The sequence below is a fragment of the Solanum tuberosum genome, unplaced genomic scaffold (genome assembly GCF_000226075.1).
Source record: "Solanum tuberosum cultivar DM 1-3 516 R44 unplaced genomic scaffold, SolTub_3.0 scf00001, whole genome shotgun sequence".
Taxonomy (NCBI): Eukaryota; Viridiplantae; Streptophyta; class Magnoliopsida; order Solanales; family Solanaceae; genus Solanum; species Solanum tuberosum.
In genome coordinates this window covers 3622912-3633634 of record NW_006238927.1, presented here as the reverse complement: position 1 = coordinate 3633634, position 10723 = coordinate 3622912, and positions in this window count along the sequence as shown.

Genomic DNA, 10723 nt, shown 5'->3' with positions numbered 1-10723 from the left:
ATGATACCTGTAATAATAGCATCAGAAGTCTCAGCCTCGAGTCTCCCTAGGAAAGCAAACAATGTCCCCCTATTCCACCTCTAGCCTGGGTGGTACCTCTACCCCACTCTACTGAGCCGCAATACCATTACCATAAGCTCTACCACCTCTACATGATTGAACTCTGCCTAGGCCTCTACCATGTGGTACCGGTGGTCTAGTCTGAAATGAAGAAGTAGGTTAGGGTCCTTCACGACTCCTTTGGAAAGTACACTGTCGCATCAGGTGATCGGGATCTCTACAACTAAAGCAAAACATCTTACACGAGAACTACTGTGCAGATCCTGAAAATCCACTATAATTGCCTCACCTTGTAGGTCAATGCTTTGAATCGTATGAGCCCTGACCCACGCTATAAGAATCCCAAGGAATCTAACCACCCTCGAATGTCGGCATAGATACAAGAATGGGCATGGGTCCCCGATGCTGAAAGGAACCACTCACTCTGTGTGATTCCCTACCTCAAGATGAGGCACTATGAAACTAACCTAATGTATGAGCTTTCTTAAGGTCCCCAAACTCATCTCTCTCCATCAATTCTACCTCTTTGGTGACACTCCCAATGGATTGGAAGGAAGCCCCTTCTCGAGATGCCCTAAAGACAGCCGATCTAATAGAGAAAGTTAGCCCCTCACAAATCTACGGATCCTCTCCGTCTCATCTAGAATAATGGCTAAAGCATGCCTAGACAACTAGCAAAAATGGGCATCATACTCTATAACAGATAAACTATCCTGTCTCAAATTCTCAAACCTAAAATGACTCTTCTCTCTCATTCCCTAAGGGATGAAGCGGTCATGAAAGGCACTGAAAAGTAACTCCCATGTCAGTAGAGGAGATATGATCTCTCCACCATTCTCTCGCTGGCCCACAAATTTGAAGGGTAGCATACCGAACCCCATGTGACTTAGCTAACCCAACCACCTCTAGAAACTCTCAACATATAGTCAGAAGCTCATTAGCATCCTTGATCTTTCCATCCTGAAACTAAGGTGGGTACATCTTTCAAAATTTCCCATACCCGTGTTGCTCATCCTCTATAAGAACAACCGACGGTGCAACTTGACCCCTAACTGCTGGTGCAAGATAATCCCAACCATGGGATCCACTGGTGGCTGCCTTACCGGGTCCTGAATAACTAGGGCTTACTGTTACTCTTGGGTTTGAGTCCCCACTATAGTCTTAGAGTTGTGGTGTGTCGGTCGCACCACAACCCTTTGAAAAGCTTTCGAGCACATTCAAAACCCTTATTAAGGTATCTTGAAGAAAAGGTGTGAATGTGGGATCTAAAGGAACTTGATCCTCTTTGTCATCAATATGAGGTTCTAGAGAGACTTCTCTAGTATGACCCCTTGCATGTGCTGCTCAATGGGCATGACCTCTGGCTAGTGTCGTTCCACAAATATGGCCTCTAGCTCAGACTCTACCTCTACCCCTAGATGGGGCCTCAACGACTGTCTCAGAAACTACCTCCCATCTACCACCGGTAACAATAGCTCTAGTCCTTTCTTTCTGTCAAAAGAACATACGATAGCTTAGTACTAAAGAAGGTAACCACACACGGCAAAAAAGAATGAACAAAAAGGAAGTTTCCTAATAGTCTTCATAACCTCTCGGAGATAAGTGCAGACGTCTCTGTATCGATCCTCGAGACTCTATGTAGACTCGGCTTGTATACACGTGAGACCTATGAACTTGTGCTTTGATACCATTTTTTCACGAACCAAAAATAGACTTGATGGCACTGGCAAACCCTTGGCGCTTAAATGACATATGAGGAGGGGGGGTGTTTCTGCCATTTTTGGGGTTTAAGCCCATTTCACCATTTTTGAGATTTGGGAGACCCTTGGTGGCAATATTGAAAGGATTTTCTATGCTAGATTATTTGGGTAAGTGTTCTTGATCCTAAACCTTCATTTCCCATTGATTAATTAAGCGTTTTAACATCCAAATGTGATATTTGGGTAGTCTTATGACAAGGTTTCAAGAACCCAAGTTCTTAGCTTAAATAGTGATTTTGAAGTAGTTTTGATCTCTTTTTCGAAATTGTTTTCTCTAATGAGCTTATAAAGCCTTCAACATCATTTCAAGTATTAATTTCAAATTCAAACATTGATTTTTGAATGGGGGTTTGAGTTAATTGACCCACCTCTCAAGAAGATTGATGTGGGTATTGTTGTTTCCAGAAATTTATTTGAATACTTGCTTGTGCATAGATTGTATGGCTTTGGAAGTGATTCAGAAGGGGAAGACTCAACTATTGGAGTCATTGTTGATTGGTTTAAGGCAAGTGACTTCCTAAACCTTGTATTCTAGTTGAATTCGTATGCTTTCTTCGTTGATTGTGTGTTGGGAGTGATGGTGCTAAGATGAAGGGTTTAAATTGTCTACTTGATACATCTAAACGAATAATAAGGGGTTGAAATGAAAAAGGCAATTTGTTGATCATGATGATGTGAATTGCCTTATTGTAACCGTTGTTGATTGATTGATGAAAGGCTTGAAAGCATGAATGTGGACTTGACCTGCGTGATCTCTTTCTCTTTCTTCGATCTCGAGGCTTGTCAAGGACTTGAAGAGGTAGCTGCTTGTCATTTGGCGAGCCCTCATTTTCCTTTTCTTACACTTTGTTCTATTTGAGAAACAAACATTGAGACTTGTATTTATTTTCAATTCCGTACTTATGTATTTAGGAGCTTGTAGATGTGACAACCAGATTTTATGGGTTTTAATAGAAGAATAAGTTTTCTACTTTATCTTGTTCTTTAATTTTACAATTTTCCGCATTTGTTTCATTTTCGTTGGGTTGAGGCTGACTTGTCTTGGTGGGAAAAAACAAGTGTCATCAAGTCCATTTTTGGGTCGTGACAGGATATGATTAACAACTCTAAAAATAGTATACAATAGTTGAATGAGGGGCATGCCGAATATGTATATTGGCTCAACAAGCAAGAGTCTTTGTTGAAGAAATGCTAGGATTAAATGGTATGAAGATGGTGACAGTAACAAAAAGTACTTCCACTCTATGATAAGATACAAGAAGAGAAGGTTGAGCCTGAGTAGAATAACAATCACTAAAGGGAAATGGATTACTGGAGATGCAAAAATTGCAAAAGCTGCAATCAAACATTATGAACATATTTTTAATCTAAAGCAACACCGGGTTGATCCTAATATTTTAGACTGTATAACCGAATGCATCACCCACAGAGATAATCTCAGCATTATCAAGTGCCCTCAAGAAGATGAATTAAAGAAGCCATTTTTGAGATAAAATTAGACAGTGCTACCGGCCCTGATGGGTTCTCAAGTAAATTTTATCAATCTTGTTGGGATATTATCAAGGATAATGTATTTGGTTTTGTTCAGTTTTTCATCTTGAAAGGAAAACTAACTAAATTCTTCTCTCATACCCCTCTTACTTTAACCCCAAAAGTAGATTCTCCTAATTGTTTCAAAATTGAGACCTAGAAGCCTTAGTAATTTTTCAAGTAAAGTCATTACTAAAATTCTTTCTAAAAGGCTAAATCCTTCTCTTTAGTAATTGATACCTCTCTCTCCTTCTCTTATTATCATTGGCACTGAAGTTTTAGCTAGATTTCTTAACACACTTATTCAAAATGATCATTTCTTACCTTTTACTATGTCCATGAAGGGGCTATATTATTAATCATCTATCGTATGCGGATGACAATCTGATATTACTAGTGGGAACACCAAATCCATTAGGATTATTATGAAGCAAATTCACTGGTATGAGAAAAGTTCAGGCAAAAAAATGAACAAATATAAATATTTTTACCTTACTTCTCCACGTACAATACCTTGTACAATTAACAAAATTAGAAGTTCTACTGAATTCCTTAACAAGGACTTTACTTTGATCATCTTGGATGCCCTATCTAAGTTGGGAAGAAAAGGAATTAATATTTTGAGAAGTTGTCTAAAACATTCTCACTAAACATGTCCGCCAATCATTGCCGATATACACTCTTATTGCTTTAACTCCTCCTAAAGGTATTATCAAGCTTATGGAAAGACATTTCAGTAGGTTCTTTTGGGGATCCACAACAGATAAAGAAAAATATCGTTGGAGGTTTTGGAAGAACATGTGCTTCTCGAGAAATAAAGGTGGATTAGGTATGAGAAACAAGAAAGACATTTGTGATATCCTCATTATCAAGAAGTGGCGGAAGTTTAGGTGTCAAGATACTTTTTGGTCTAAATTCACTAAGGCCAAGTGTTGTAGTCCAAGATATGTTGCCGCGGTGGCTGGTTCAGCATATCATTAATATTAAAATTGGTTCCAGTTGTAGAAGTGATTTATTGATTTAGAAGGCTACTAGTGATGATGTCTATTCAAATAACTTTGCTTGGAATTTCACAAGGGATACTAGAGTGTCCCATAAGTTAAAGTATTCCTTCAAGACTGGTGGCAGACACCTGGATAGAATTCAATACCCAAAATGATGATTATGAATAATCCAATATTAATTTTCTGGGACTTGTGGAAGGCGAGGTGTTCTTGTATATATGGAAGGAAAAAAGTTTTTATTTAGAGGTGTGGAGAAACAAATAAGTTGAAACATCAAAGCTGCTATAGACAAAGCTTTCCCACTTCGGAAAATGGATCTCCACTGGAATCAACTATGTCAAGTGGTTGAAAACTTGAGACCAAGTATTAATCGTAAGATTGTGGTGTGGAACAGACCACAACAAAGGATGATTGAACTTGCATGGATGGAAGTTTTCTGGAGCATAATGTTGTTGAGGCAACAACTGCTAAGTTTGTTTTTCAATGGTTGAAGAATAATGGGCATCAACAAGGCACAATAGAAATGGATTCCTTGCTCGTGGTTGATATGATGAAGAATAGAACTTCTCAAAATCGCAACCTGAAGTTTATCGTGGATGAGTCTGCTGATTTAGTAGGGAATGCTGATTTTCGCTGCACTCATTGCTACAAAGAAGTCAACACAATGGCTGATCATCTTGCAAAATTAGCTACAATGAAGAGTGGACCTATGTTATACAACAGGCTAGATCAATTGACTAGTGGGATTAAAGGAGTTTATTTGCTAGACAAGATGCAAGTACCTAGCATATGGATAAGATACGACAAAGCCCATTTTTTTTGTAAGCTAATCTATATAGTCTCTAAATATGTGGAAATATAAAGCAGTGGCATGCTTAATAATTCTCCTTTTTTGCGAGAATTGCTCTACAATCGCTAATGTATATTTGGGGTTAAGGTGAAGTCCCCCCCTCCCCCCCTTTTGTTTATCCTGTACATGATTTATATATACATCACCAGGATCGCGATTTTGGATTTTTAAAAAAAAGAACTCACGGAATTATAAGGATCTGATCCGGAATAAATCTTGAAAACAAATGAAATGATAGGTCTAGGAGGCACAATAACGAAGGAGGAAGCTTGAGATTGTGGGGAATGACAACAAAGACACATAATTAGAGACTTCATTTGTTGATGAAACGGGTTTGTAAGGTTATGAAAGGCATACAATTTGGTTCTTTAACATAAAGACGAAGGATTTTAATATATATACATAGGTAGACCCACATGTATAGGTGGGGGTGTACGTGAACATGTTAATTTTGGGGAAAAAATCATGTATATATATTTTCTATTGGGAGAAACTAGCAGAAACTAAATAAAATAAATATTGCCCTCATGGAAAGCATAGGATGACACTTGGTGCTGCTAGTACTGGCCAGCTAAGTTGCTAGTACACACTCCAAAATTGTTGCCGTACCCATGTAGGATCCTCCAAAAATGCACTAATTTTGGAGGACATTATACGAACCCGTTGACATTTTTCAAGAGTCCGAGTAACATAGCTGGCCAGTTCATCCGCCCTCCCGACCTCGGTCCGAGCCCAGCCAAAGCCACATTTGTCGTTTTTATTTTTGAGTTTTGAATTCTAAGGGGGATTATTTATAAATTTAAAATTGCTAGATAAGGGATTCAAATCCATGATAATTCAGTAGAACAAACCTACCTTGACCATTAAAAGTTTCGCTAATGCCTAAATCATATTATCATAACATATATTATACTAAAAGTTGAAAACTCCATAGTTGACAGTTGAATTGCGAAAATATCCTTACCATATTAAAAATAACCACTTTATCTTTATCACTTAACTAACACCATTCCTCTAATAACTTTTACATATTAGAAGCTAAAATGTTTATCTTCTATCAATTGGATAATTAATTCAGTTTCACTGGGGGGGGGGTAGTATTTCTCTCTGCAACAATTATTGTAGATGGTTAGTGTCCAAACCTTTTAGAATTATCAATTGCAATATCAAACTTTTCATATTACAATATTTATATCTTTGGTCTTTTAAACTTCAATCAGTTAAATACTCTATACCCTTTTCATATCCTTTGCACTTTATAAAGTTACCACACTGTGTCAAATGTCTTTATCATTTTATTCTTAGACTACAGAAAAAGCTATTACTATTGCCCTCTTATTTGTTGAATTTTGCCCAGTGTAAGGCAATACTATATTTTTCTCTTTCAACAAGTTCAGTTTTGTCACGACCCAAATCGTCGTGATTGGTACCCACACCAACCCTCAAGTGGGAGAACCATTACTACAACTAAACAATACTAACCAAATGACATGTATTTACAGATGTGGAAATAGGTTTAAATAATCGATTTACAAGTTGAGTTCCCAAAAACTCAGTAAGTTACCAAACACAAAAATAAACAAGCAGAAATTCAACTCCTAAAACCTCAGAGTCATTGTACCTAAACTTCTAACTAAACAGTCTAAGATAAGGGGATGCAGCCCCAAAACAACTAAACCTACGTAAGAGTCTGAAAGGTTTAAGTCCGAATGAAATGGACTAAGATCCTAGATGAATCTATGCAGTACACAAATAACGGTGTACTGATAGGATTACACGACTATTCCAGTAAGTGAGACATACACAAGTAACTACAACATAGTAACCCACACATATACATAAGGAATAACAATTTACCAGTTCATGCTCAATATATCAGTTTCACAATATCAAGCTCAAATGCAACGGTCAATGATAGTCCTCTCATGGAACCCGTACTCAAATGGTTAGTGTGTTGGAATGTGACACCAGATCTAATAATGTGTCGGAACGTGACACCCAATCTAATTAACCACAACCACAAACAAAATTAGCACCACAATGAATGAATTACACACTTATATCGTACAATCAGGTAACAGGTTCATTGCATGCTAGCTATAGAATCACAATTAGTAATTTCATTAGATTCATTTTTCCCTATTCGCATACATGCATGAATACAATGGAGAAGTTAGCATGCATATATAACACAGACGGGAAACCAAACCATCACCTACCTCGAAACATAGCGTCGACACTGTTAAGGAGCTTGAGCTTTCCTTTTCCGGAGTCTCTCAACTTTTTCTTGATCTAAAACTATTAAATTATGCAAAGGTTCAATAATAGAGGACTAGTTTACCCAGATTATATCCAAATACTAACCCTTGGCCAACCCCATGATCATAACACCTAACTAGGGCTATTTCCACCATTAAATTCAAGCCAAAACTCTTCCCCAAGGACAAATAGCAAGGATTCTAAGTTCTAAGAATCAATTTACGAAATAGGGGAGTAATTGACTTACCTTTAGCGTGAGAATCAGTGAAAAATCAGAAGAAATAGCCCTAGGTCACCCTTTTTCTCTCCAAGAATGAAGTTCATAGAAAAATAATGTTTTTAGGACTTTTCCCATTTTTACTAGTGACTGGCCCGCCATAACGGGCCAAATCCCGCCGTAGCGGGAATAATCCCGTAGTGGTGGATTGCATTGAGATAGAGACTCAGAATTTGTGTTCCAAGTCTCAATGTCCCAACACACCCTCGAACCTTGATGTTCTAAAACCACCCTTTCACGCTAAGATCAATTACGAGAGTTCTACCCACCCGAATTTGATTCCGTAAAGCCGTACATGCTTCTTATCGTCTTGGCTATCCACTTAAATCATTAAATTCAAAATCAAATCCCCCATCCATTACCAGATTACCCTAGACCTCACCTGACTCATATTTCATCCAAGTGTGGCCTAGGTTTGAAATTTCGAACTTACCCATTGTCTTATCCATAGATATGGGAACATGTCATTACAATAAATACCAATGAACACATCACTCAAACTACAAAAACTTGGCTTAGGTGAGAATAGAGTAGTACCTGAATCGTCAAATAACTGGGATACTTGTCTCGCATGTCCTTCTCAGTTTCCCAAGTATCTTCCTCAATCGGACGATGCTACTATTAAACTTTCACTAACTTAATCTCTTTGGTTCTTGGCTTCCGGACATCACGATCAAGTATTGCAACTGGTTCGTCCTCATATTGGAGATCATTGTTTAACAAAACTGAGTCCCGCTTGATGATATAAACTCCATCCCCATGATACTTCTTGGACACATGTAACACTGGATGGAATCCAGATATGCTAGGTTGTAAAGCCAACCTATAAGCCTCTGGCCCTACACAATCAAGGATCTCAAGTGGGCAAATGTAGCAATGACTGAGCTTGCCCTTCTTGCCGAATCTCATCACCCTCTTTATGGGTGATACTTCCAGAAGAACTTGTTCACTTGCCTCAACGTCATGTCCCTTACTTTACGATCTTCATACTCTTTCTATCGATTTTGAGTGGCTAGAAGCGTAGCTTGGATACTTCTCACCTTATCCTGAGCATCCTTTACCAACTCCACCCCCAAAGATTTCACATCTCCAGCATATGGGCGATCTACATCCCTTCTTATAAAGTGCTTCGAATGGTGCTATGTCAATGTTGGAGTGATATATATTTTTGTAAGAGAACTTACATAAAGGTAGGAATTTATCTCAATGCCCTCCAAAGTCAAATACACATGCCCTTAACATGTCTTCCAACACTTGAATTGTCCTCTCTGACTGTCCATTACTTAGTGGATGGAAAGTTGTGCTAAAAGTGAGTTGATTGCCCAAATCTTCATGCAACTTCCCCCAAAACATCGATGTGAATTGCGTACCACGATCTCAAATGATTGAAAGGGCACCCCGTGCAGCCTTACTATCTCCTTAACATAAATATTTGCCAAAATATGGGCATTTTAGTCTACTCTGACTGGAATGAAGTGGGATGCCTTAGTCAGTTTGTCAACTACAAGCCAAATGGAGTCAAACTTTCCCATGGACAGCTAGAACAATACGAAGATGGTCATCATGCTCTTCCTTACTCTTCAAGTAGACCAAAATGTTATCAATAAAGACAATTACAAATGAATCCAGGAATGGTTTGAACACACCATTCATCAAATTCATGAAGGCTGCAGGTGCATTGGTCAACCCAAACAACATCACGAAGAACTCATAGTGCCCATACCCAGTCCTGAATGTCATCTTGGGTACATCTTCAAGCCTAATCCTTAACTGATGATACTAAGATCTTAAATCAATTTTAGAGAATTGTATGCACCCCACAAGTGGTCAAAGAGGAGTGGACCTATGTTATACAATATGCTAGATCAATTGCCTAGTGGGATTAAAGGAGCTTATTTGCTAGACAAGATGCAAGTACCTAGTATAAGGATAAGATACTGTACACACGTGATTTTTGACCAAAATTATATTTTTACACCATTTTAAAACTTAAATATTATTATTTTAGTAGGTTTAAAAATTTAAAATAAATAAAAAAAAGATCTGAAAATTACAACAAATTATATGCTCTCTTTACGTTTAGATTTTAGTAAAAGAAGCTTGTGAATTTAATGTATTGGTTAGTTATTATTTATTTTAATTAATCCTTCAACTTTAACCTAGCTAGTCTTAAAAATATTATATATTATGAATAAGAAGAAAAAAAGACGGCCCTAAAAAAATCAAATTATCTCACCTTTTATCTTAATTACCCTCAAACTCGCTATTCCTCCTAAAAATCCTCTTCCCATTTATTTATTTTATTTTTCTTTTTCTTCCCCTTTTGTGTTTCACGCAAACTATCACGACCTGAGTACCCCTTGAACATGGCCGGTACTCGAGAACCATTGCTGACCCCAAGTGAGCCCTTATCCCCGCTGACTACAAGCGGAAGACTAACTGAAGCATACATAAGCATCAAATTGAAAGAAACGTTTAAAAACAATTTACTTAATCTCAAAACTTAACTGAATATACTGAGTATGAAACATAAGTTTTAAATAAAATATCTCAAACTGAAAGACTCTCCAAAAATGTCTATCTATGAAGCCTCTACTATACAAAGATGAGTGTCGGTACAAGACCCACGACTCCTCAAATGAACTACTACTAATAACTCATAAAACCAGAGTACTTCAAAAGTAAGGAGGTCTCACTCAAAGGCGGACGAGCGGATTAAGTGATCTCAACAGACTCCTGTTGAGGATCTTAATAGCCTGTATGTGCATCATTAAAAGATGCAGGTCAAATGACATCAATACATTGAATGTACGAGTATACAATATAGGTCAATAATAAATAACTTAAAGAAAGGACTGGAATAGATAACAATGTACTCAAGATGAATGTAAAGAAATAAATGAGTTAAATCATTTAAAGCTTTACAAAATACTTTCTCATCTATGAACTTAACATAATAAGTGATACATAAAAATACACTTTA